General features: G+C 42.9%; 1 protein-coding gene across 9 annotated transcripts in view; it reads left to right on the top strand.

The window, feature by feature from the left end:
• ZBTB7C (zinc finger and BTB domain containing 7C) overlaps positions 1-21641 on the top strand; it is a 348164-nt gene that overhangs the window by 10725 nt on the left and 315798 nt on the right. The gene's annotated exons all lie outside the window — the stretch shown is intronic.

The following is a 21641-nucleotide window of genomic DNA, read 5'->3' as shown; positions in this document are numbered from 1 at the left end:
GCCAATCCCTTCTCAGCAAATGGGCAGTGACAGCAGAGCAGCCCTGTGGACAGAGGGGGCTGTGGTCAGTGGGGAGGAATCAACCCCACTGTGTTGAAGGGGCACACTTGCCCTGCTTGAACTGGAGATTCCAGGTCTGACCCTGTGTGTACTCAGCTCCATGTTCCGATTGAAGGACCTCTGCTTCTCAGGAACACTGGCCCCAGTCCTGGCAGCCTGCCCTCTTGGGGGGCTCGGAATGCTTTCTGGAAGCAGCCCAGGGAGTGTGGCCCTTCATCAGTGGTTTGAAGGCAACATACTAAAGTTGCCAAAGAGTTGCAGATTGGCCCTGGGAACTACCTGTGAGGAAGAATCTTTGCTGCTTTTGTGTGTGTGCAAGGAGGGAAGCTGGGATCCCCCAGAGAACACTGGGTGCACTGGAGCCCCCACTGTGTCTGCAGCCCTGGGTGAAGTCCTACAGGGGATCAGAAGCCCAAGACGTGGTCTTGGCCTCAAGGATCTGAAAATCTGGTTGGGAAGATGATGATGTTTATGAGACATATATGAGCCTCATGCCGAAGGGCTAAATGATGTAGTTAGCTTGTGAGGGCTGTGAGGCTTAAAGAAAAGAGAGGTTGGGTGCCTGGAGTTGGCAGGTTGTGAGACTTCAGATGAACTTGAGGAGGATGAGCATTGACATCAGTTTAGCAACTGCTACATGGCAGGCGCTGCTGCGTGTGATACACCCATTAATTCTCACAGTAACTTCCAATTAGATGTTACTGTTCCCATTTAACAGGTGAAGAACTGAGGCTTAGGATGTTTAGGTTAACTTGCTTAAGGTGACATGGCTGCCAGGAAATGTCAGAGTTCGGACTCTGGAGCCCGTGTTCTCTCCCCTGCACCTAAATTGACACTGAGGTTCCTAGAGATTGTTCAGGGACGAAGGAACAGCCTGTGCAAAGGCAGGGTGTGGGGGCGTGGTGGTGGGACCAACGTGACCTGTGTCATGCTCGGAAAGAAGTATTCCCTCAGCAGAAAGGCATGTACAGGAATCATGAGGACATACATTTGGTTAACGGGGTCAGGCTTGGAGAATTCATTGCAGCAAATCTTAACTCCTGGGCTATTTATCTTCTCTGTCCAGTTCACTTCTGTTTTTATGCCTGGTTTAGCTCAGTTCTGGTATGCCTCGGGGGATGTCACATGGTCGATTTTAGCATTAAACAATAAGAATTTAGGCAGAGATAAACCACTTGATACCAAGTATTAAAACCGTGTATTTTAGTCCAGAACCAAACCGGGTGATTTTTATTCATTGCCCAATATCTCTTTCCTATGGCATTTTAGGAAATTGCTTTGGGAGCCACTTAAAGCACTGTTGTAAAAATGCAACTACCAGCACAAAGGCATATCAGGACACTAAAAATCAGGTACTAAGGCATCCCAGAGGTGTGCGTGTATCTGTTTTATATCTTTGTAGATGGATGGTTCTGTATTTCAACTTCTTTGAGAGCCACATGACTTGCTAACGACCTTGTGTTTCATAGACAAGGATGAGGATGCCTCTTCCTTATACTCACTCTCTGTGTGATGTGGGCCAGATAATATGTGTTGTTGGGGGTGGCAAACAGACAGGAACAGAAGAAAGGATTTGAGGGAAGTAAATCCTGTGTAATGTGTAGTTTGTGAGATACGCTGCAGAGATTCAAGGACCCCGTTCCAAGGCCCAAGTTGGCATGTACATCCTCCAGTGGATTTATATCCATCTTTGTAATCTCAAGGTTTCTCTATCCTAGTACAAACTTACAAACAAATGCAAACTACTTGAACAAAAAAGCCAACCTGTTATTTTTATGACTGTCTATAGCACTTGGGACTCTGTGCCTTCGTGAAGTATTAGAGATCCTAAACTCACCTGATGAGCATGATGTCCATGTCAGGCTTCCTGCCTTAACTCATGGAGAATATAGAAAGCTCCCTGAGGGATGGAAGATGCTTCCTATTTCTGGCTTAGCTCTGACGTTAGATGTGCTTGTGCCCATTTGACAAATCATCTCCTAACTCAGATTTCAGCTGGTTTCCAAGAACTCAGAAATCCTGCTCACACGCTGGGTGGTACAGATGAGAAAGCAGAGGGCAAAGTCCTGCTCATGCTCCTTGCCAGCCACTGGAAAATCCATGAATGTGTGCTTGCCTTTGTCTACCTGGAGCCCTGGATGTTTTCCTAAACTGCTTTGGGAGTCAGGTAGGGGTGGAGAGAAGGGTTGTAAAAGTGAATTATTGAGTTAAATAATATTTCTGCTTACATTATAGAAAACTACATCACGCAATGTTCTGTCTCCATTGCTTTGCCAGAAATTCCTCATGACAGATTCTGATGCACCAGATCGAGCCACCTCGCTGAGTGGCACCTATTTGCAGAAGTCATTAAAAGCCATTGTTTAACTAAAGGCTTTTCTTCTTCCTTACAATTTTCAAGACCCTGAATTTGTACAGACCTGACTCAGCAACATTGTATTTTGGGAAATTGCTACCTCTTCTCAGATTCTGGACTGCAGTTCCCTAGTTTGCTGCTCTCGGCTCAGGAATGGCTGTTACCTAGATTTTGGCTCCAGATCGGAAGTACTCTTGCCACAAAAAGACACATCTTTGTACCAGGGCTCTGCCCCACCTGCTGGGTGCCTGGATGACCCGGTTCCCCTTCCCTCTTGCCTCATGGATAAATTAACATTTCCACAATTGTAAATCGTTGCCTTCCTAGGAAAGTAGCCATTTGCCAGAGTGGTAAAGATTTTGAATAGAATACACGCGCGCACAGCCCTTCCTCTCTCTCTTTCTCTCTCTCCTTCTCTCCTTAAATGGGATCATGACTGGAAAGCACCCAGCATAGTGGCTGTCACAGAGGCCAGAACTCAATAAATATTATCGACGACTGCTAATGCTATAATCATCATGTTCGAAAGGAAACTATAGCCCTAGTCCCTTTGTGGTCATGCTCGAGAATCAGAAAGCTCTCTTGGCCTAGTGACCCATTCTGGGTTTTTTGTACTCTATCCTTCATACACACACAGCACATTAAGAGTCTGTTCATTCTTGGGATGTGTGCGAAATTCCAATTCCTGTCAGGAGAATTTATGTGTGGTTTTAGAGGGGATAATCGACCAGTTAGTATGTGCGCACTGATTTTATACACATACGCGTCGCCGTTTACAGCACACATTATAACATCTTCAGTCTCTGCCAAGAATGTGTATTTCTCAGCTCCGTGCATTTGCATATTATGGGTTCATAATTTCAAATAGCTGTAAAGATCTCTACAGAAAAATGTAGTCACTGTACTCTGATGTTCTAAATCTCAATGTAGTAGTAGAACCTGGCTAATTTTTGCCCCTGCTGATGTGCTAGCCCTGTAATTTTTACACACACACATGCACTCACACTTCTGACTTTACCCTACTTCGAAGCAAAGATTTAATAGCTAGGAGCTGAGTTATGCTCCTCAGACTTCATTACCTTTCCAAAATATATTGTACGCATGGCACAATGTGCATCATATTACAGATGATTAAAATGAAAAGATTTGTCAAAATAAAGAACCTGCTGCTTCTGATCTTTCCCTGGTTTGGGTACCTCGCTTCCCACCCCTCATCCCTACCTTGCTGCTCAGTCACCTGCCACGCCTCTGGTTTAGCTGTACTCCCTGACAAGGCACAGAGCTTTTCAGAAATTGCTCTTTCAAGCTAATATCACCAGAAAATCCAGCCACCCACACCCCACCCTCTAATCAATCCCTAGAGAACTTGCCATCAGCTGCACTGGATTTGACCAAACAAAATAGAATAGCGGAAAGAAAAGAAAGTTCTTAGACATTTTTAAGTTCTTGCAGGCACAACGCACTTGAATTTGAAAACCAGTCATGTGGTGGTTTTCTTTTTGAAGTTCAGGGAAAAAAAGGATGCCAAGTGGAAGTGTATTCTACCCCGTTTCAGGGTAGGGAGAATGCAATGGCTGAACTATGGAAGCCTTCAAATGTGATGGCTGCAATGGAAATGCTGCAACAATCCACCGTCGGGTGGCTGACCTGGGCATCACCCGGTCACCGAACCGGCCAGGCGGCAAGGGGTTCCAGTGGCTTCTTCATTGTTTGAGCTGCTTTGCTCTTTTGATGTGCAGTCAGAAAGTAAATGCTGCGAAGAGCTTCCTGAAGATTGAGAATCTCATGCCTTTTAGGGTATCTGGGAGGGTGCCGACTTCATCAAGGCAAAGGAACATCGTTTTCCAGCTGCTGAAGTGGCAGCATCTGTGACTGAGGTGCCTGAGCTTGCTGACCTCAGGATGCTTGTGTTGCCTTGATGCCGCTCAGCTTCTGCCCTTGTGGCTGATTTTTACTGAGGGGCATTACCTTTAGTCCTTGGTGTGTGTATACTAATGATTGCTTAGAGGTGTGTGTGTGTGTGTGTGTGTGTGTGTGTGTGTGTGTGTGTGAGATCATCTTGAAGGGGTCCTGACCAAAACTTCCTTTAGTTTCGATTCAGAGCTTAATTGCCGAAGAATCAAATGAAATCTTTATATTAAAAAAAATCTTTTAAAAAACATTTTTAAAGCTTTGTTGAGGTATAATTTACATGCCATAGAATTCACTTTGTAGGCTTACAATACATATATATATAGTAATATATATATATACACACACACAGTCATGCATCACTTAACGATGGGGATGCATTCTGAGAGATGTGTCATTAGGTGATTTCATTATTGTGCAAACATCATAGCATGTACTTACACAAACCCAGATGGCGTAGTCTACTGCACACCTAGGCCCCATGGTGCTAATCTTATGGGACCACAGTCGTATACTCCCTCCCTCATTGACTGAAACATCATTATGCAGCACCTGACTGTGTATATATCAGGGAAAAGGGAGAGTGTTAGTGAGGGGGAGACTGTGAGGTGGGGAGGGGAAGGGAAAGGGACCCTTTTAACCCAGGCCCATGCGGGTGCCTTCTCATTTCACCTTCCCTGAAGAAGGAAGCCGTGTGGGCAGGAGTGTGGTGGTCAGAGCAGGCCTGTGGTGTTACTCTGGGCAGGGCCCCTCCTCATCCCACTCAGGTCCCACCCTGCCAGGTGGGAGCTTTTCAGCTCTTGGACAACAGTTCCTCCTCGGTCATTAACAGTTCACAAGTGCCAAGGTATTGTCACATCAGAAGCATAGTCATTAGCACATTTGGCCCAAGCCATTTCCGGTTTGCACTCACGGACTGTGCTGAAGAGGATTTCTGAGATCATCCAGGCCAGTTCCCCTATATACACACAACTGAATATTGTCCCTGGAGCAGAAGTAAGTGGGCCAGGGACACTCACTGGCCAGTGGTAGAGCTGGGACCAGATCCTGGTCTCCTGACTGTCCAGGCCAATAGGGGGCCTTCTCATTGCCCTGCCCTGTCAGAATGGCTTAATGTGGGCATGGGAGGAAGTGGGCAGAAAGGCAATGTGGAGGTCACCAAAGACCCATTTATCTCTTTATAGGTTTTCCGTGTACCAGCTGCAGAGCTGTCTTTTGCTATTTGAAAGCACCCTCAGTGAGGACATTGACTATCCCATCTGACTTTTAAGCAGTTCTCGTCATCTGGCAACACTGAAAGGAGCAGAGATCAAGGGGAGAGCCCCTAACTTAGACCTTTATTCCAAAAGCAGCAATCCTTTGATTATACCTGACAACTCCAAGCAAGAAATGAGGCCAAACAGAGAAACACATAGCTTGCTCTTGGACTTCTGTGCAGAAACCACTGTTTTAAATCCTGGTTACGTTCTGTTGGTGTGCGTTAAAAGAAAGTTCTGAAACAACTATATTTTGGGATAAAAAAGAGCATTTCATCTCGAAGAATTCAAAGCTTTTTTTTTTAAAAAAAGTGAAGAAACCAATTGTATGTAGATGCAAGTACTTGTTAGACACCCAATGTGTGGTGCAAAGGGAAGATCTTATGCTTTGAAAGGGGAACAGTCCTTCCCTCTGATTCAAGGGCCCATCACAGGGAACTCACCCTGCTGGGATGCTGACTTAGAAGGCATTCCCTTTCAGCCTTTGCCAGCTGGTGTGGAGCAGAAAGCCAACTAATAGGGCGGAAAGCCAAGCTCTCCCTTGTGCTGAGGGCCAGAGGGGGAGCAGTAGGTAGAGAGCAGACCCCGAACAGAGGAGCAAAGTTGTGATGGTAAAACGGTGGCAGTTACAGCTGGGACAGATGAATCCTTGAACCTGTAGGAACTAGATGAGCCAAGAGGACAGGAGTCTTTTAAGGGCAGTGATTCTCTAAATGGGGTCCCCGGACCAGCAACATCAGCTTCTCCTGGGAACTTGCAAGAAATGTAAATTATTGGGCCCTTTCCCACCGAGGCAACCTGAATCAGAAACTCTAGGGGGAGTCCAGTGATCTGTCGTTTAATGAGCCTTCCTGGAGATTCTGATGAACTCTCAAGTTTGAGAACCACAGCTGTAGAAAGAATGAAGGTTGTGTTAAACCATGATGGATCGATAACAGCTGAGGGTCAGAGGACTGATTCTGTATTGCTTTTGTGAATATGGTACTTCATTAAGTCACGTCCAATCAATTTAATAAAGAGTTTTATTATCCTATAGAATCTATAGTTGACTGAATCACACATCAAAAATCCAATAAATTGGACATTGTGCTTTGCATGACAACACGTGAAGCCAAAAATATATTCATGCACTTCTAATAAAATTTTATTATAGGTGCTTCAAAAAACAAAAATCCAATGAAATACATTCAGAAAGAGCATAAAAGATCTTGAGAACCAGAGTGACTGGCTTTACCTCCTGGCTCGGCCGCTTAGCAGCCGTGGGAAGTTGAGCGTGTTACTTAAGATTTCTGAGCCTCATTTTTCTTGTTGAGTAAGGTGAGGGTAAAAATTACCTACTTTATGGAGTTCTTGAGAGTAAATGAAACTGAGAGACACCATCTAGGCAGAGTCTAGCTCAGGGCCTCTGCCTGGTAGGTCCATACAGAGGACCTCCCTTCCTTGGCTGGCACAGTTCTGAGGGCACTGTCATCAAGCTGTGGCAGTCACCCAGATGACCATGGTTTTGCTTGTCTGGAATGGAGCACTAGTATTGGGAGGGATTTTGGTGATCCAGTCCACTCACTTCATCTTACAGATGAGGAAATGGAAACTTGGAGGTTTTAAGCCACACAAGTTGTTATTAGCAGAGAGGACTAGAGCCCAGGTCTGCTGCAGCCTGGCTCAGCGGCTTTCCTGCCCAGGCCATTTGTCCTCAAATATTTTACCCTGTGTCCCATGCAGATGAAATCGAGGGCCAGAGGAAGGGTCCTGTGTCAACTGCAAAGGCCTCTGGATGGAGGAGAAGGAGCTAGAATGGCCGCCACCCTTATTTGCCTCTCAGTGCTTCTATTTTCCCTGTGGGGGACTGGGATTAAGAGGCAGTCTCTTGCGGAGATGGGTGTATCGATGGCGGAGCATGGCCTGCGAGGGCTGGCCCCAACCCTGGAGGTCGTGGAGTGCAGGTCTTACACTATCAGTGGAGAAGTGGAGGCTCAGAAAGGGTGGGCCCTGAGTGGGCTTGGAATTCACTCTGAATATGAAGCTTCTGGAAGGTTTTAAGCAGGGGCAGGTTATGCTATGATGCCCGTTTTTAAACACTCACCAGCAGTTATTAAAAACTGGCCTCTGAGTGTTACTTCTCGGACTGTGACTGGGCATGATAATGGGAGGGGTTTTACTTTGCATTTTATTTACAACTCTTTGTTACTGTTGGAATTATTTTGACTATGTCTTACTTTTATTATGTGTGTATATTAAAAAACTAATTAAAAAACAAAGCTCTTTTCTAGACCTAAGAAAAATAAATTCTGTGGAGAATATGTAGTACTTTGGAAAATTGATGAAAATAAATTGCTAAGCAATAAAGGACACTGGTTTTTTTTGGTATGATTCCATTTTGATAAAAATGTACCTATGTGCAGAAGAAGTCTGGAATAATGAATGTTAAAATATTATTTAAATTAAAATTTTCTTGTTTTAGCTTGTGTTTTCTAATTTTTCTGGTAGGGACACATATTACATTGGTAGTAAGAGAAATTAATTATTGATTTAATTAAAACAGAAAAGAGCATAGTAAAGGGCCTGGCTCAGGACCACACAGCTAGGAAGCTGCAGAATGAGGCGTTGAATCCGCATCTTTCTACCTATCTCTGAGGCCCACTGTCTTCACCCTGCTCTTCTATGAGCCAATCTATAGAGGTGGTACAGGGCCTTGCTCACAAGGCCCACAGGCAGGCCCACCACACACACACACACACACACACACACACACACACACACGACACTGAACATCACTCTATGAATAAATAACAAAATGTGGTTTTGCAGCATGCAAAGTTAACCTGTTACTCCCAGCCTAAAGCCTCTACACAAATTCACACTGCAGGGCAATTATTTAGAAAGTGTGATGACTCAGGCAGGGTTGGGCTGAAGTGTAACTTGGTCCAAATAAAGACTGGAGGCAGGGGGAGGCCAAATGAATCCTGTAAACAAGATAAGAGAGCATGACATTTGAACTTAGGTGAACATAGTTTTTAAGTACTGATGTGAGTTTCTAAACAATCCTTTTATCCCTTCTTGTTCTAGGTCAGTTACACCAATTATTTCCGCTTAAGATGGACTAAATTGCCCAAATGTGTCTCTCTTCCAGCTCCAACTTCTACGATGTTAGTATTTGTCAGTCTAAATTAAATAAGATATTTTTAAATCAGTTTGCTAAAGCCAACTTCTTTCATGGATTTCCCACTATAGAAAAGAAAGCAAATACAAGCACCGTGATATTTTGCAAACACTTTTAAAAAAATCAGTTACTCAGCAACAGTTTATTCTGTTCTTTCTGTATGCCCAACACATTGGTAGGTGCTGTGGGAAAGTCTCTGTAATATAAGATACAATACCTGATCTAAGGAACATAGTCCCTCATTGGGAGGAAGACATGAATGTCCGTTGAAACAAGATGAAAAAAATATAAGACGGCGTTGGACTTAGGTGGCAAATTTTTTGGTATTGTAGACGTCCAGGAGAGGGGCAGCAGGGAGGGTTGGGTAATGAGAGTGGCTTTGTGGCTGAGGTGAGTTTTGAAGCGTGGCTGGGATTTTGATTGGAAAGAGGAAATAGTCTTCTAAAACAAAACTGCATAGCTAATTAGACGAGTATTCAGGGTGAAAACCATGCTTTGTTTCTCCCTTTGTCAAATGATACTATTTATGATATTACCCTATCAGCTGGTTTGCCACTTCTGACCAAGTTCCCTGCTCGTTTGCGTCCGGGATATAGGGGCCCTGGGCCATATCCTCTTCTTGCTGCCCTCCCCCTCTGGCCCATCTCACTGCTTGGTTCTCTTGCTTGAGGGAAGATAGAGGCAGAGACATGAAGGTCAGACCCATCTGCTTTGCAACTAACTGAAGTTGAGGGAAGAGATTCACTGGAGGAGGCAGCTGGCCATAAGTGATGCTGCAATGAGACTTAAGAGTTATGTCTGGATTTCAGATGACCAAGTTTTCCAATAGTCTCCATTACAACTGCCTGTTAGAAATAAACCCTCATTCATTTTGAGCATCTATTAAAACGGAGGCTGGCTTGATGGGTTGATGCAGTGCATTCCTTACTGGCCTCCTCCTCTCTAATCCACCCATTGGGTCTTCCTGGAATGCTGTTTGGCACACGTTACCCTCTACCAGGAAACCTCCAATAAGTCTAGATTTCTGATCTCCAAATCTTGATCTCTTGATTGGGCTCTCCAGTCTCATTGTTGCTGTGTCTTTGCATACCCTGACCCCGCCCAGCTACTTTGCTATCTTTGAACATGACAGGGCATTTCATGCCCCCTCCTGGTTTTGCTCATTATAGCCCCCTAACCTGGAATGGTCTTTACTTCTCATCCATTAAAATTCAACTCATCTTTAAAAATTCACCATACATGCTTCCCACTCCAAGAAGTCTTCTTGGATCATTCCACTGGAACTAATTCCTCCTCCAGCCCTGCAAGCTGAGAAAGGAGAGAAAGAATGGAGAAGCAGTGTGCTGGGCATCCAGGTGAGTTTGGAAGATTTGGCAAAGGAGAGGCTCCAGAGAGGTGCTGGGGACTTGAGGAGAAGAGAAAGGGTTCCTTGAGGAATGTTTCAGTGCATTATCACATGGTGTCTGTTGACATTCTTTGAGATGAAGCAAGATAAGACCAGGTCTCCTTTCAGTTATTTTAGTTTGCTGGACCCTATATCTTGGACTGGAGTCCTTGCAGAGACCGGGATGTGGGACCCCTGCATTTATTCAGGTTGCCACTTGCATTCTTCCAGCATATCTATATATAGGCTGTATTTCATCATCCCACACTCCAGATTATTTTGTATATTTCCTACTGTTCTGTGACCTGGGTTTTCCAGAACAACTCTGATTTGTGGTTTGGAAAAATATGGTGACTGTGGGTATACCCACCCTCTGCAGCTTAGATTGCATTCCCCTCTTTGGCAGGCATCAGTGCCTCTCTGTCCACATCCAGTGCACTGGCTAGGGTAAGTGCTTGTTGAATGGATGGGAGGAACAGGCATTGAATCCAAGTTCCCTTGGATGTTGGGTTGGTGCATGTTCGTCCCCTGTGGACTCTCAGCATTTGCCCTCTGCTTTTCGCTCCATCTCTTCTTTTCAACTTTCAACATCTAGTCTAGAAGATTCTTGCTGTTAGTGGTGGTCATGGTGCAGGGGATGGCAGGGTTTCTTTATCAAGCACGCCAGCACTGATTGTCTTTGGGGTGGATGGAGAAGCCTCCTCAATCAGAGTTCAGCCTATGGTGTGTTAACCGGAGATCAGCCTTTGCTTGGGAGACACCCCCTACTGATTGCCTTAGACAGGGGCTGGCATAGGAGGAATAATGAGTTAGGAGTCAGAGAAAGTGAGGATTAGGTCTGTAAAATGCTTGCCTTCCAGTTCAAGCATCATATAATTCTGCACTAAACCATTAGGAGTTAAAAAGAGTATATTTGCGGGGGGCTGGGAGTGGGGAGAGAATCTCCTCCTGATGGAATCAGGGCAGCTGAAAGGGCTGCCCTGAGGGAGCTTTGTAGAGACACATGGGCTGTGTGTCTGCAGCACTGGCTGCCTGTAGCATAACCGTGTGGGCTGGCGAGGAGCGAGGAGCAAGCAGCGCTGTGCATGTTTGAAACCACAAGTCACGACTCTGCAAATATCGAGGGTTTCCTGGGTATTTCTGAACTGCTAGCTGGAAGAGGTTAAAGGACTTTTTGTATGTTTCAGTTGCTTCTCTATGTCCATCCGTCTCTGTCCTTTTACCTTCCACTCTGAATGGTAAGTGCTTTCTGGGCAGGCCTGCCTCTGTGTAGGGCATATTTTACCCCCTTCACAATAGCACGTGCATTTGGAATTGTAATGGGGGTGACTTTGTATGTGGCCATCCACCTTCTCTAGCTGTTCTTCAAGATGGGATCTGTAATTGCTGGACTGTGCAAAACCAGTCGGCCAGCACAGGAACTGAAGCCTTGACCTTAGCTCCTCATCATGGTACCGAATCCAGTGACCCCCATCAGCCTCAGCAGAGGTCATCAATGGCTTCCTAATGCCACACGCCACAGGGCATTGTGGGTACCAGTAGGGTCTACAAAGGTCTACAAAAATACTTGAAACCTGAAAAGAAAAATATTGACTCCATATTGAAAAGAGATCTGCAAAGCAGAAGGTCGTAAACATTGATTGAATAAAATGTCTACAAAATGTAATATTAGGTTGGCTGCAACCCACCTCAAGTCCATGATCATTGTAGCAACCTTTTCAGTGAAGGGTGTGGGTACATTTGATATGGCAGCTAGGATGTGAGGTTGCATCTAGCACCATGACTTAGCATCCAACATTGCCTTCTGCAACATTTTCCCCAGTCCTTTCTCAGCTTCCTGACCGCACCCTCCAGTCTCCAGCAGCTTCTCTTCTGGGGATGTGGTGACAGGGAGCAGGGGCAGACCGCCCATTGGAAAGTGTTTCTTCCTGCCCCTCTAAAGCCTCACCCATCTTTTCACTCCTCCAGTTCCCAGAGTGGTGCGAGTTCCGGGGGGTAATCCGGCTGGTACCAATGCAGGCGATTTGTCTTAAGGCTGAGCTGGCCAAGCACACTTCATCAGACTGAGACATTGGAGAAGATGCCTTCTACTATATCAGAGGCTGCGGGAGGGTGGGGTGTGGAAGATGGGCTTGTCCTGGGGTGGGGGCTAAACCCTAACTAACTCTTATCAACAAAACTAGCTTTGTTTCCTATTTCTATCCTGCTGCCCTTCACCTCCTTCTTTGAAGCAGTTCCCAAATCTTGTTGATTCAACCATCCAAGTATCTTTTGACTTCATCCCATTGGCTCCACTTCCATTTTTACCACTTCTAGTTCAGGCTCTTGTGATTTAAAATGAGACAATGCAAAAAGGACTGAGGACACAGGCAGATTCTTCCGTCCCGCCAGTTCTGACCCCTAAGATTATTCCACCTATTATACCTAAGCTTAAAGTCCAGCCTCTTCATCACAGTATGAGACCTTTTCAAGCCAGCTTCGAGAACTCCCAGCCTCACCCAGACGCCACAAACCCAGAGTAGCAGGTGGTACTCTGCTGTTTGCTTTCCTACAACACGCTAAAATCTTTTATGCCTTTCTCACCTCGCCTTTTTTTGTGCTTTAAAAAATATATATGAAATTTAATTTTAGACAATTCAAATATCAAAAAGTATAAAAAGAAATGCAGCAAAAAGTATTCTCTTTTCCTTAATCCCCATTAGTTTTAAAAAGACTGTAATTGAATTAGTTTCCTACAAAAGTTTTTGTTTTGGGGGAGTCTATAAGGAATTGTTAATGAAGGGAAATTCTATATTGACATGAGCCAGTAGCCTAGTGAGTATGGTGGTTGATGGGCTGACAATTGACTCACAGTCTTTTGAGAATAAGATGCTTTCATATCCAGTTTTGATTATGATGTAGAAATCAGTTGTGATGTAATGCCTGTAAATGAACATTCACATCTGGCCTACTGAAGTTAAGAAGAAAACATAGGGCCAAATTTGAGATCCTGTTAAACAGTGATCAAGGTGTTTACCTTGCCTCCCACTTTTGCATCTTTCAAGATGCAATGTATACCTTGAGAGTACACAGGGGGACAAAGAAAGTTAACTCTTGATCAGCTGCGTGTTTTATAGTTTTAGACAAGTTTGTATTTCCAAGCTCTGTTATTCTGAGGGCTTCTAGTATAGTTTCTCCTAACCTAATCTGTGTATAGGCAAAAAATTTCAATGTTATTTGGAGTTCTGCAAACTTAGTAAGGCAAATCACCCGCCCAGCAATAACATGTTTGCATTCTCAAGTCATTCATGTGACTTCTGATTTGTATTCTGTTATGGGTTTCTGTGTTATTATCCTTTTGTGGCTTGGATAATACAAGTTGACTGAAAGAAAGTAAAGAAAATTTAGGTTTCACTTTTGTAGGAAGGGATGTCATCGCTGAGGATGTGTGACACTAGGTGGTGGGTTTTGAAGGGGTGTTAATATAATAGTAGCTGTCAACGATTTCACTTGCTTTGTTTTAAAGTAAAGAGATTTATATACTCTCTTACTATCAAAAACAGTGAAAAGTAACCACAGCACAGTGAAATTTAGCAATTAAAGAGCTGCTTGGCCTCACTGTTATTTGTCATCTTTTAGTTATTTTTGCCAAATGGTTTTATAAATTTGTTATAAAAAATAATAGTCCCCTGCTACCCCACCCCCATTTCCTCCTCTGCAGAGGCAACTATTTTGAGTTCTTTCCCCTGAATTATTATGCTTATGTCTATGTTTCTAAATAACATGCGTAAATGACTACATCTTGATTTTTCAGTTTTAGGCATTCTCCATTGTCTTCCTTCTAGTGGAAGGGGAAAATTTAGCTCTTTTGCTGCACCTACCCTCCACCCAGTACTACAATACATATATACATTCATCAATTGTATTATCGTTCCCAATTGAATCATTCTTTCCCTGTAAGTGGATAATATGCCTGTTTACATTGTCATGTGACCAGCGTCCCTATGAGAGGGATAATATAATTGACACTGAGCTTGGCTGTGTGATTAGCTTGGTCTGTGGAATGTGAGTGGGAGTGATGTATGCCACTTCTGATCAGAAGCTTTAAGAGCCATTGCAGGGTCTGCATGAGTTACTCTTTTCCTTCTGCCAAAAATATAGACATGTCCCAAAGAGGGACTGATCCTTTAGCCTAGATCCTAGAAGGAAGGAGACATGTGGTGTAACCACGGCTGACCCACAGCTGTGCTGCAATTTTCATGTGTGAGAATTTTTGTTCTTGTAGGCCATTGAGATTTGTTTTGTTACTGCAATATAACCTAGCAAAATCTGACTAACATGTTCTCTCAATGCATTTATATCATAATTTTTGTGAGATAAATACTCAGTGTTTACATTGTTATGACTATGTACATGCTGTTTCTAGGTGCACCATCTCATATCTAGTATGATGCTGTTTCTTTCTTGAATCACTCTTTGTTTTCCCTAGAGTTGATCATTGCATTATTTTTCATTTGCTTATGATTCCATGTTCTTACTACAAATCAGTCCCCAAATTCCTACCAGTTGTCTAAATCTCTTCTCAAAATGTTCAGATTTCATTTTGTTCAGAAATCTGTCTTTGTATCTTTGAAGTGCTCCGGTCTGGACTGATTGATCTGTATGCCTGGTTCATAGCTGTTATCTTGGAGTCGCCTTTTACCATCATCCTTGAGATTCCCTTTAACTCCCTCCTGTGTTGGATTTTCTGTTTCCTATATTCCCCGGCTTCCTGTTTCTTGGTTTAAACCCCTGTACTGGTAGATCACATCCTCCAGCAGCTTCCTAAGAAGGGGTGCATGGGATATGAGTTATTTGAAACTTTGTATGTCTGCAAGTATATTTATTCTGCCATCACACATGATTGACAGTTTGGCTGGGTATAGAATTCTAGTTTGGAAATCATTTTCCTTGAGAGTTTTGAAGGCATTTTCCTGTTGTCTTTTAGATTTCACTAGGATTATTGAGAAGTCTGAAACTATTCTGTTACCCAATCCTCTATACATGCCCTGTTTTTTCTCTTTGGAAGCTTGTAGGAGTATTTTAAAAATAAGCTTTTTATTTTAGAACAGTTTTAGATTTATGGCATTATTGTGAAGATAGTGCAGAGAGTTCCCATATGCTGACACCTGGTCGTCCCTATATTGAACATCTTACATTAGTATGGTACATTTGTCACAATAAATTAACCAATATGGATATATTATCATGAACTAAATTCCATTCTTTATTCAGATTTCCTTAGTTTCTCTCTAATGTCCCTTCCTATTCCAGGATCCCATACAGGATACCATATTACATTTAGTAGTTGCATTCTTTTAGACTTCTCTCGGTTGTGACAGTTTCTCAGACTTTCCTTGTTTTTGCTGACCTTGACAGTTTTGAGGAGCACTGGTCATGTATTTTGTAGATTGTCCCTTAATTGGGATATATCTGATGTTTTTCTCATGACTAGACTGGGGTAATGTGTTTTGGGGAAGAAGACCACAGACATAAAAAGCCATTATCATCACATCATATCAAGGGTACATGTTATCAATATAACATTGTTGACATTAACTTTGATCACCTGGTTTGAGATAGTGTTTGTCAGATTTTCCACTTTAAAGTTATTCCCTTTTTTTCTCCCTTTGCATAATTTTCTCTTTGAAAGTCACTATGCACAGCTCATGCTTAAGGAATGGGGAATTATGTTCACCTCCTTCAGGGCAGAGTATCTACATAAATTATTTGGAATTCTTCTGCATGGGAAATTTGTCTATTCTCCCCCATTTATTTACGTTTTCAATTATTATATTACTATGGACGGATGAATATTCATTTTATACTTAGGGTTATAATCCAATATGACTTCATTTGTTTTGTTACTTAAATTGTTCCAGTTTTCACCATTGGGAGCTCTTTCAGTTGGCTCCTGTATTCCTTTGACATACCCCCATCACTGTGTGTGTGTCTTAGCACTTTCTTATTCTCTGGTGCTAAAAGATGCTCCAGGCTCATTTTGTGTATTTCCTTCCCCAGTCCTAGAACCAGCCATTTCTCCAAGGAGATCTAGTTCCTTTTATTGGAGAATGGTGTTAGAAAACAAGATCTGGGCACTAGTTCTGCTTGTTGCTACTGGTATATCATTGCTTCTAGGGCTTCTCAGATGACAGAGCAAGGATATATATGTGTGTATACTAACCCAAGTATATATACATATCTGTCAATATTTCTATATTGAGGTAAACATGAGTTCATACTGATGTCTCCAAAACTAATCCATTATCACATGAGCTTTTGCTTATTTGTAACTGCCCATTCCAAGAGTGAGAAACCTGGCTGCTACCCGTTTATTTAATATTCAATTCCAAATATACATGTTTAATAATTCAGAATTATTAATCTATACTCTTGTGGGAAACAATTTTATCAACTAGAGTACAATGCTAATGTACAGTTCCTTTTACCTTTAGTCTTCTGTACTCTATTTGTATCTAAAGCTAGTTAGGTCAGCACCTTATTCCACACTCCCTTCAGTGAACTTGTTTCATATCTATAATAAATTTAGATTCTATTGTCACATTCTGCATTCCATCCTAGGATATCTCCACCACCAGAACAATTAAAAAAATTTTTTTTCATGTGTTAAGTTTTACTCTTTGTGTTGTAAAGTTCTACAGGTTTTGACAAATGTGGAATATCTTGTCTTCACCATTACAGTGTCATACAGGATAGTTTCACCATCCTAAATATACTCTTAGCCTCACCTAATTTCCCTCTTCCTCTTCCTAAACCCTTGGTAACCACTGATCTGTTTATCATGACTATAGTTTTGCCTTTGCCAGAATGTCATATAATTGACATCATACAGTATGTAGCTTTTTCAAATTGGCTTCTTTCATTTAGCAATATGCAGTTAAGATTTATCCATATTTTCTTGTGGCTTGGTAGCTCATTTCTTATTGTTGCCGAATAATATTCCATTCTATGAATGTACTACAGCTTGTTTATCCATTCACCTATTGAAAGACATCTTGATTGCTTCCAATTTTTGGCAATTATGAATAAAGCTGCTATAAACATACATGTATAGGTTTTTATGTGGGTAAAGGTATTCGAATCAGTTGGGTATATACCATTTTGCATTCTTTCCAGCAATGACTAAGAGTTCTTGCTGCTCCATATCTTGGACAGCAATTGATATTGTCAGTTTTGGGGTTTTGGCCATTCTGATAGGTGTGTAGAGGTATTTCATTGTTGTTTAAATTTGCGATTTACCAATGACAAATGTTGTTGAGCATCTTTTCATACACTTATTTGCCATCTGTTTTTCTTCTTCAGTGAGGTGTCCGGATCTTTTGCCCATTTATACTGGCTTGTTGTTTTCTTATTGTTGAGTTTTAAGAGTTGTCTGTATATTTTGGATACAAGTCATTTCTCAGACATGTTTTGCAAATATTTTCTCCCATCTGGGGCTTGTCTTTCACGGATCAGAAGCTTTTAATTTGAGTAAAGTCCAACCTAGCAATTTTTTTTTCAAATATCCGTGCTTTTCAATACTTTTTCTGTTGGTGTTGTATTTTAAAACTCATCAGCACACTCAAGTTCGTAGAGATTTTCTACTGTTTTCGTCAAGAAGTTTTATAGTTTCACATTTTACATTTAGGTCTATGATCCATTTTGATTTTTTTGTATAAGGTGTAAAGTCTATGTCTAGCTGGATTAAAAAAATATATATATCTATGGATGTCTAATCGCAGCATCATTTGTCAACAAGACTATCCATTCTCCATTAAGTTGCCTTTGCTTCTTTGTCAAAGATCAGTTGACTGCATTTGTGTGGGCTATTTCTTGGCTCTCTCTTGTGTTATATTGACCTATGTGTCTATTCTTTTACTAATACCATCCTGTCTTCATTACTGTAGCCTTACAGTAAGTTTGGAAATCAGGTCGTGTGGATCCTTCAACTTTGTTCTTCTTCTGTATTGTGTTGGTTATTCTTGGTCTTTTGCTTTTCCATATAAACTTTAGGATGGGTTTGTCAATATATAAAATATAGCTTTCTGGGATTTTGACTGAGATTGCATTGAATCTATAGATAAAGTTGGGAAGAGCCTACATCTTAATATTGAATCTTCTAATCCAGGAACACATTTTGTTCTTGTTTTTTCCTTTTCCCCAGTATTCTGAGATGTCATAAGGATGTACTTTGCGTTGAAGTGGATCTATTTTTATCGGTTGTGCTCATATTCTTATCCAAGGGCCCACTTGGCAGGCCTTTTCAATCTGTAAACTCTGAATCTTCAGTTCCAGGAAATTTTCTTGATTCTGTAGATGATTTGCTTTTCTTGTTCATATTTTTTCCGTCCTGTTCCCTCTTTCTAAGACTCTCATTTGGATAGTAGACTTTCTGGACTGCTTCTCTAGTTTTCTTAACTTTTCTCTTTTCCATCTCTTTGTCTTTTTGCATTACTTTCTGGGAGATTTTCTTAACTTTACCTTCCAACCCTCTATTGATATTTCATTTGTTGTATTTTTAATTTACAAGAATTACTTTTTTTTGTTCTCTCAATGTGCCTTTTTATGGCATCCTGTTTTATGACTGCAGTAATGTCTCTCTGAATAAATTAATGATTTTTTTTCAAGTTTTCTTCTTCCTGCACAGTCTCTGTTTCTTCCATGTTGTTAGTTTTGGTCTCTTTGGTCAATTTTGAAGCTTTCTTCAGTTGTCTGGTGATTCTGATTTATCTGTGCATCTTTAACAATCTCAGTGCAGGTAGGATTTGATGACCATAGGCTTCACTAAAGGATAGTCTGGCTGGGCATTTTTCTTGTGGAAAATTAAATGGCATGAAGTCTTTCCTCTTAGTTAGGTTGAGGTCCTCAGAGAAGGCTCATCTTGTCTTGCCTGGAGGGTAACATCCTGAGGGTTGGTGCTTAGAGTGCCCAGTGGAGGAGGAATGGAGCTTCAGGAAACAGCATGCAAATGAGTATTCTTTAATCCCCCTGTTTTCAGCATGGTAGCTCTGTCCTCAATTCTGCCTGGTGTCTCCCAGTCCAGAAAGCCTCTATTTATTTCAAAGAATAAACCTCCGTCTTCTGCCGGGCTGGGCAAGGGGCAGTGGCTAGTCGGGGAAAGGACCTGGGGCTCTAGCTGCTTCCTAGACAAATCGCCAACCAACCTTCCTTATTTTATCCCTCTCCCCTTCTCTCCTGCTTTCAAGAGGGACTAGGACCACCAATCTCTGAACTGCTAAGAGGGTTTTGCTGTATAAATTGGGTAGGTTCTCATCTTTCCCCACGGCTGGCTAAGAATTCAGCTTTTTGGGATGCCTGAGCCATTTAGCACTTGTCCATCTGATTTCCAGCTTCCAAAATTCTGTTACTTTTGTCTCCTCTCCAGTTCTTCCCATCTTTGTGTATTTATACTTCATTTTTAAAAACTGTCATTCTAGTAGGGTTTGGGGAGGAAGCAGAAGTAGATGCAGATGTCTAACTAGCCATATTTACCTGGTAAGGCTGATGTTCAGCCCAGCATCTGGTCTGACTGGGTGGGGCTTAGGCCTTAGTAATTGTGAAAGATGTGGAATATTACCCCAGCCAGACATGTTTTCTCCTAGTCATCCCTTAGGACCAGTTCAAATGTCACCCTTCTGTGCTGCTTTATCTTGTCCTCCCCTCCCTCCCCCCATTAGAAGAGGTAGCCATCTCTTCCCCTGAGCTCACCTAGACTTTGCACTCGTTTCCCACGCTGCATTATTGATGAGAATTTGTACTTCCAGCTTTCTCACCCCCTCAGACCAGGAGCTTTTGCGGGGTGCCTCTTGTTCATCTTAGATCTCCACCCCTTGACCCAATGCCCAGGCTTCAGTAGACTCTTCCTAAGGATTTGCAGCATGAAAAAAGCAAAACCAGGTGCTTTGTGGGGTGATGCTCTGGTGGGGTGGGCTTACCTGGAGACATCCCTTCCCTATCCCCTGTGACCTGCCTACTGGGCCTGAGTAGGGGCGCAGGCTGGATCCCTGAGGACTCCATCTCAGTCCTGCTTTCAGCCTCAGGATTTTTTCTGGGAACCTTTTTTCTCAGCATAGACTTGTTTCCTGAAGACTTTGTCCACATGCCTGAGTTTGTGATTAGAAATATTGAGAACACAGTGAGGATGGAAGGTGTCACTACATAATGATCTCTGCCCTCTTCATGTTCCTGTGCACCAAAGGCAGGGCCATGGTGGGTGGGGGACTGGTGAGAGGTGGTGGCAGAGGGTGTCATTATTCTGTAATTGACATGTGGGGCAGCTTTCTTCCCTGAGGCAGGCCCAGAGCACTAACAGAATGACAGCACCATTTACAGAGCCCAGCCACCTGACTGGACAGGTCTTACAGCTACACAAAAGCAAGGGAGTGAAGCTGAGAGGGGTAATACTCCCCAAACTGCAGAGGTGCACAGAGTGACAGCCTCTGGCGCTGCAGGCTCTTGGCTCTGCCCCCCTCTCCAGGCGGGAGGCTGCTCTCCTGGACCCTGATAGGGGTTGGGGGACTCGGTATGTCAAAGCTGACTGACAACCCTGCTTCCAGCAATGGGGCCTGGCCTTGGGCTGATTTCAGGCAACTCAGGGCCTTTCCTCGGCTTCAGATGTCGTGCCCTCAAACGGTAATTAACCAAGTGCAGCTGAGTCACTTGGGATGCTAGAATTTTTGCAAATGATCTGCCTTTTAGGTCACACCTGCACACTGTGGCTGGAGAGGCCTGGAAAGCCCTCCCTCCAAATCATCTGCCCTGTCACAGACTCTAGGGCTCTTTTGATATCCAACTTAGAAGTACATGACTTCTTTGGGTCAAGACATTCTCCTATTTAAAATGCAAGTAGCCTTAAGAACACATTAAACAAGTATCAGTCACTAACAACTTAATGTGGATTAGTTTAACATACTCCTTAAACTGCTAGAGCTGGAAAGAGTTCTTAGACTGCCACTACTTCAAAGCTTCTCAAAGCATGGTCCAGCAGCATCAACATCACCCGGGAACTCATTAGAAATGCAAATTCTCCAGTTCCCCCCCCAGAACTACAGAATGGGAAACTCTGGGGATGGGGGCTCAGTCATCTGTGTTTTACAAGCCCTCCAGGCAATTCTGATGCGTGCTACAGTTTGACAAACAGTTCTCTTCAAGATCAGGAAACTTCAAGAAAGTCCAAGAAGGTAAGGAACTTGCCTAAGGTCACAAAGCTGGTTGATGGCAGAGCTGGGACTCAAAGCTGAGTCTTCTGGTTCTAATACTGTCATTTTCAAATGACAACTGGTTGCCAGGATCTGGGGAGGAACTAACATTTATGGAAGCCCTTGTCCATGCAAGTCCCATAGCAGGAGTGTTATCTCATTTAATCCTCATCACCATCCTGCGAATTGTCCCCAGTTTGTAGAGGAGAAAGTTGAGGCTCAGCGTAGTTAAATAACATGCCCAGATAGAGACAGAATTTCACTCCTGGTCTCTTTCTTTCTCATCTGCGTTTCCCTC

This window comes from Equus przewalskii, chromosome 7 (genome assembly GCF_037783145.1).
Source record: "Equus przewalskii isolate Varuska chromosome 7, EquPr2, whole genome shotgun sequence".
NCBI lineage: Eukaryota > Metazoa > Chordata > Mammalia > Perissodactyla > Equidae > Equus > Equus przewalskii.
The sequence above is the reverse complement of the archived record's forward strand: the minus strand, read 5'-3'. Positions and strand labels throughout refer to the sequence as shown.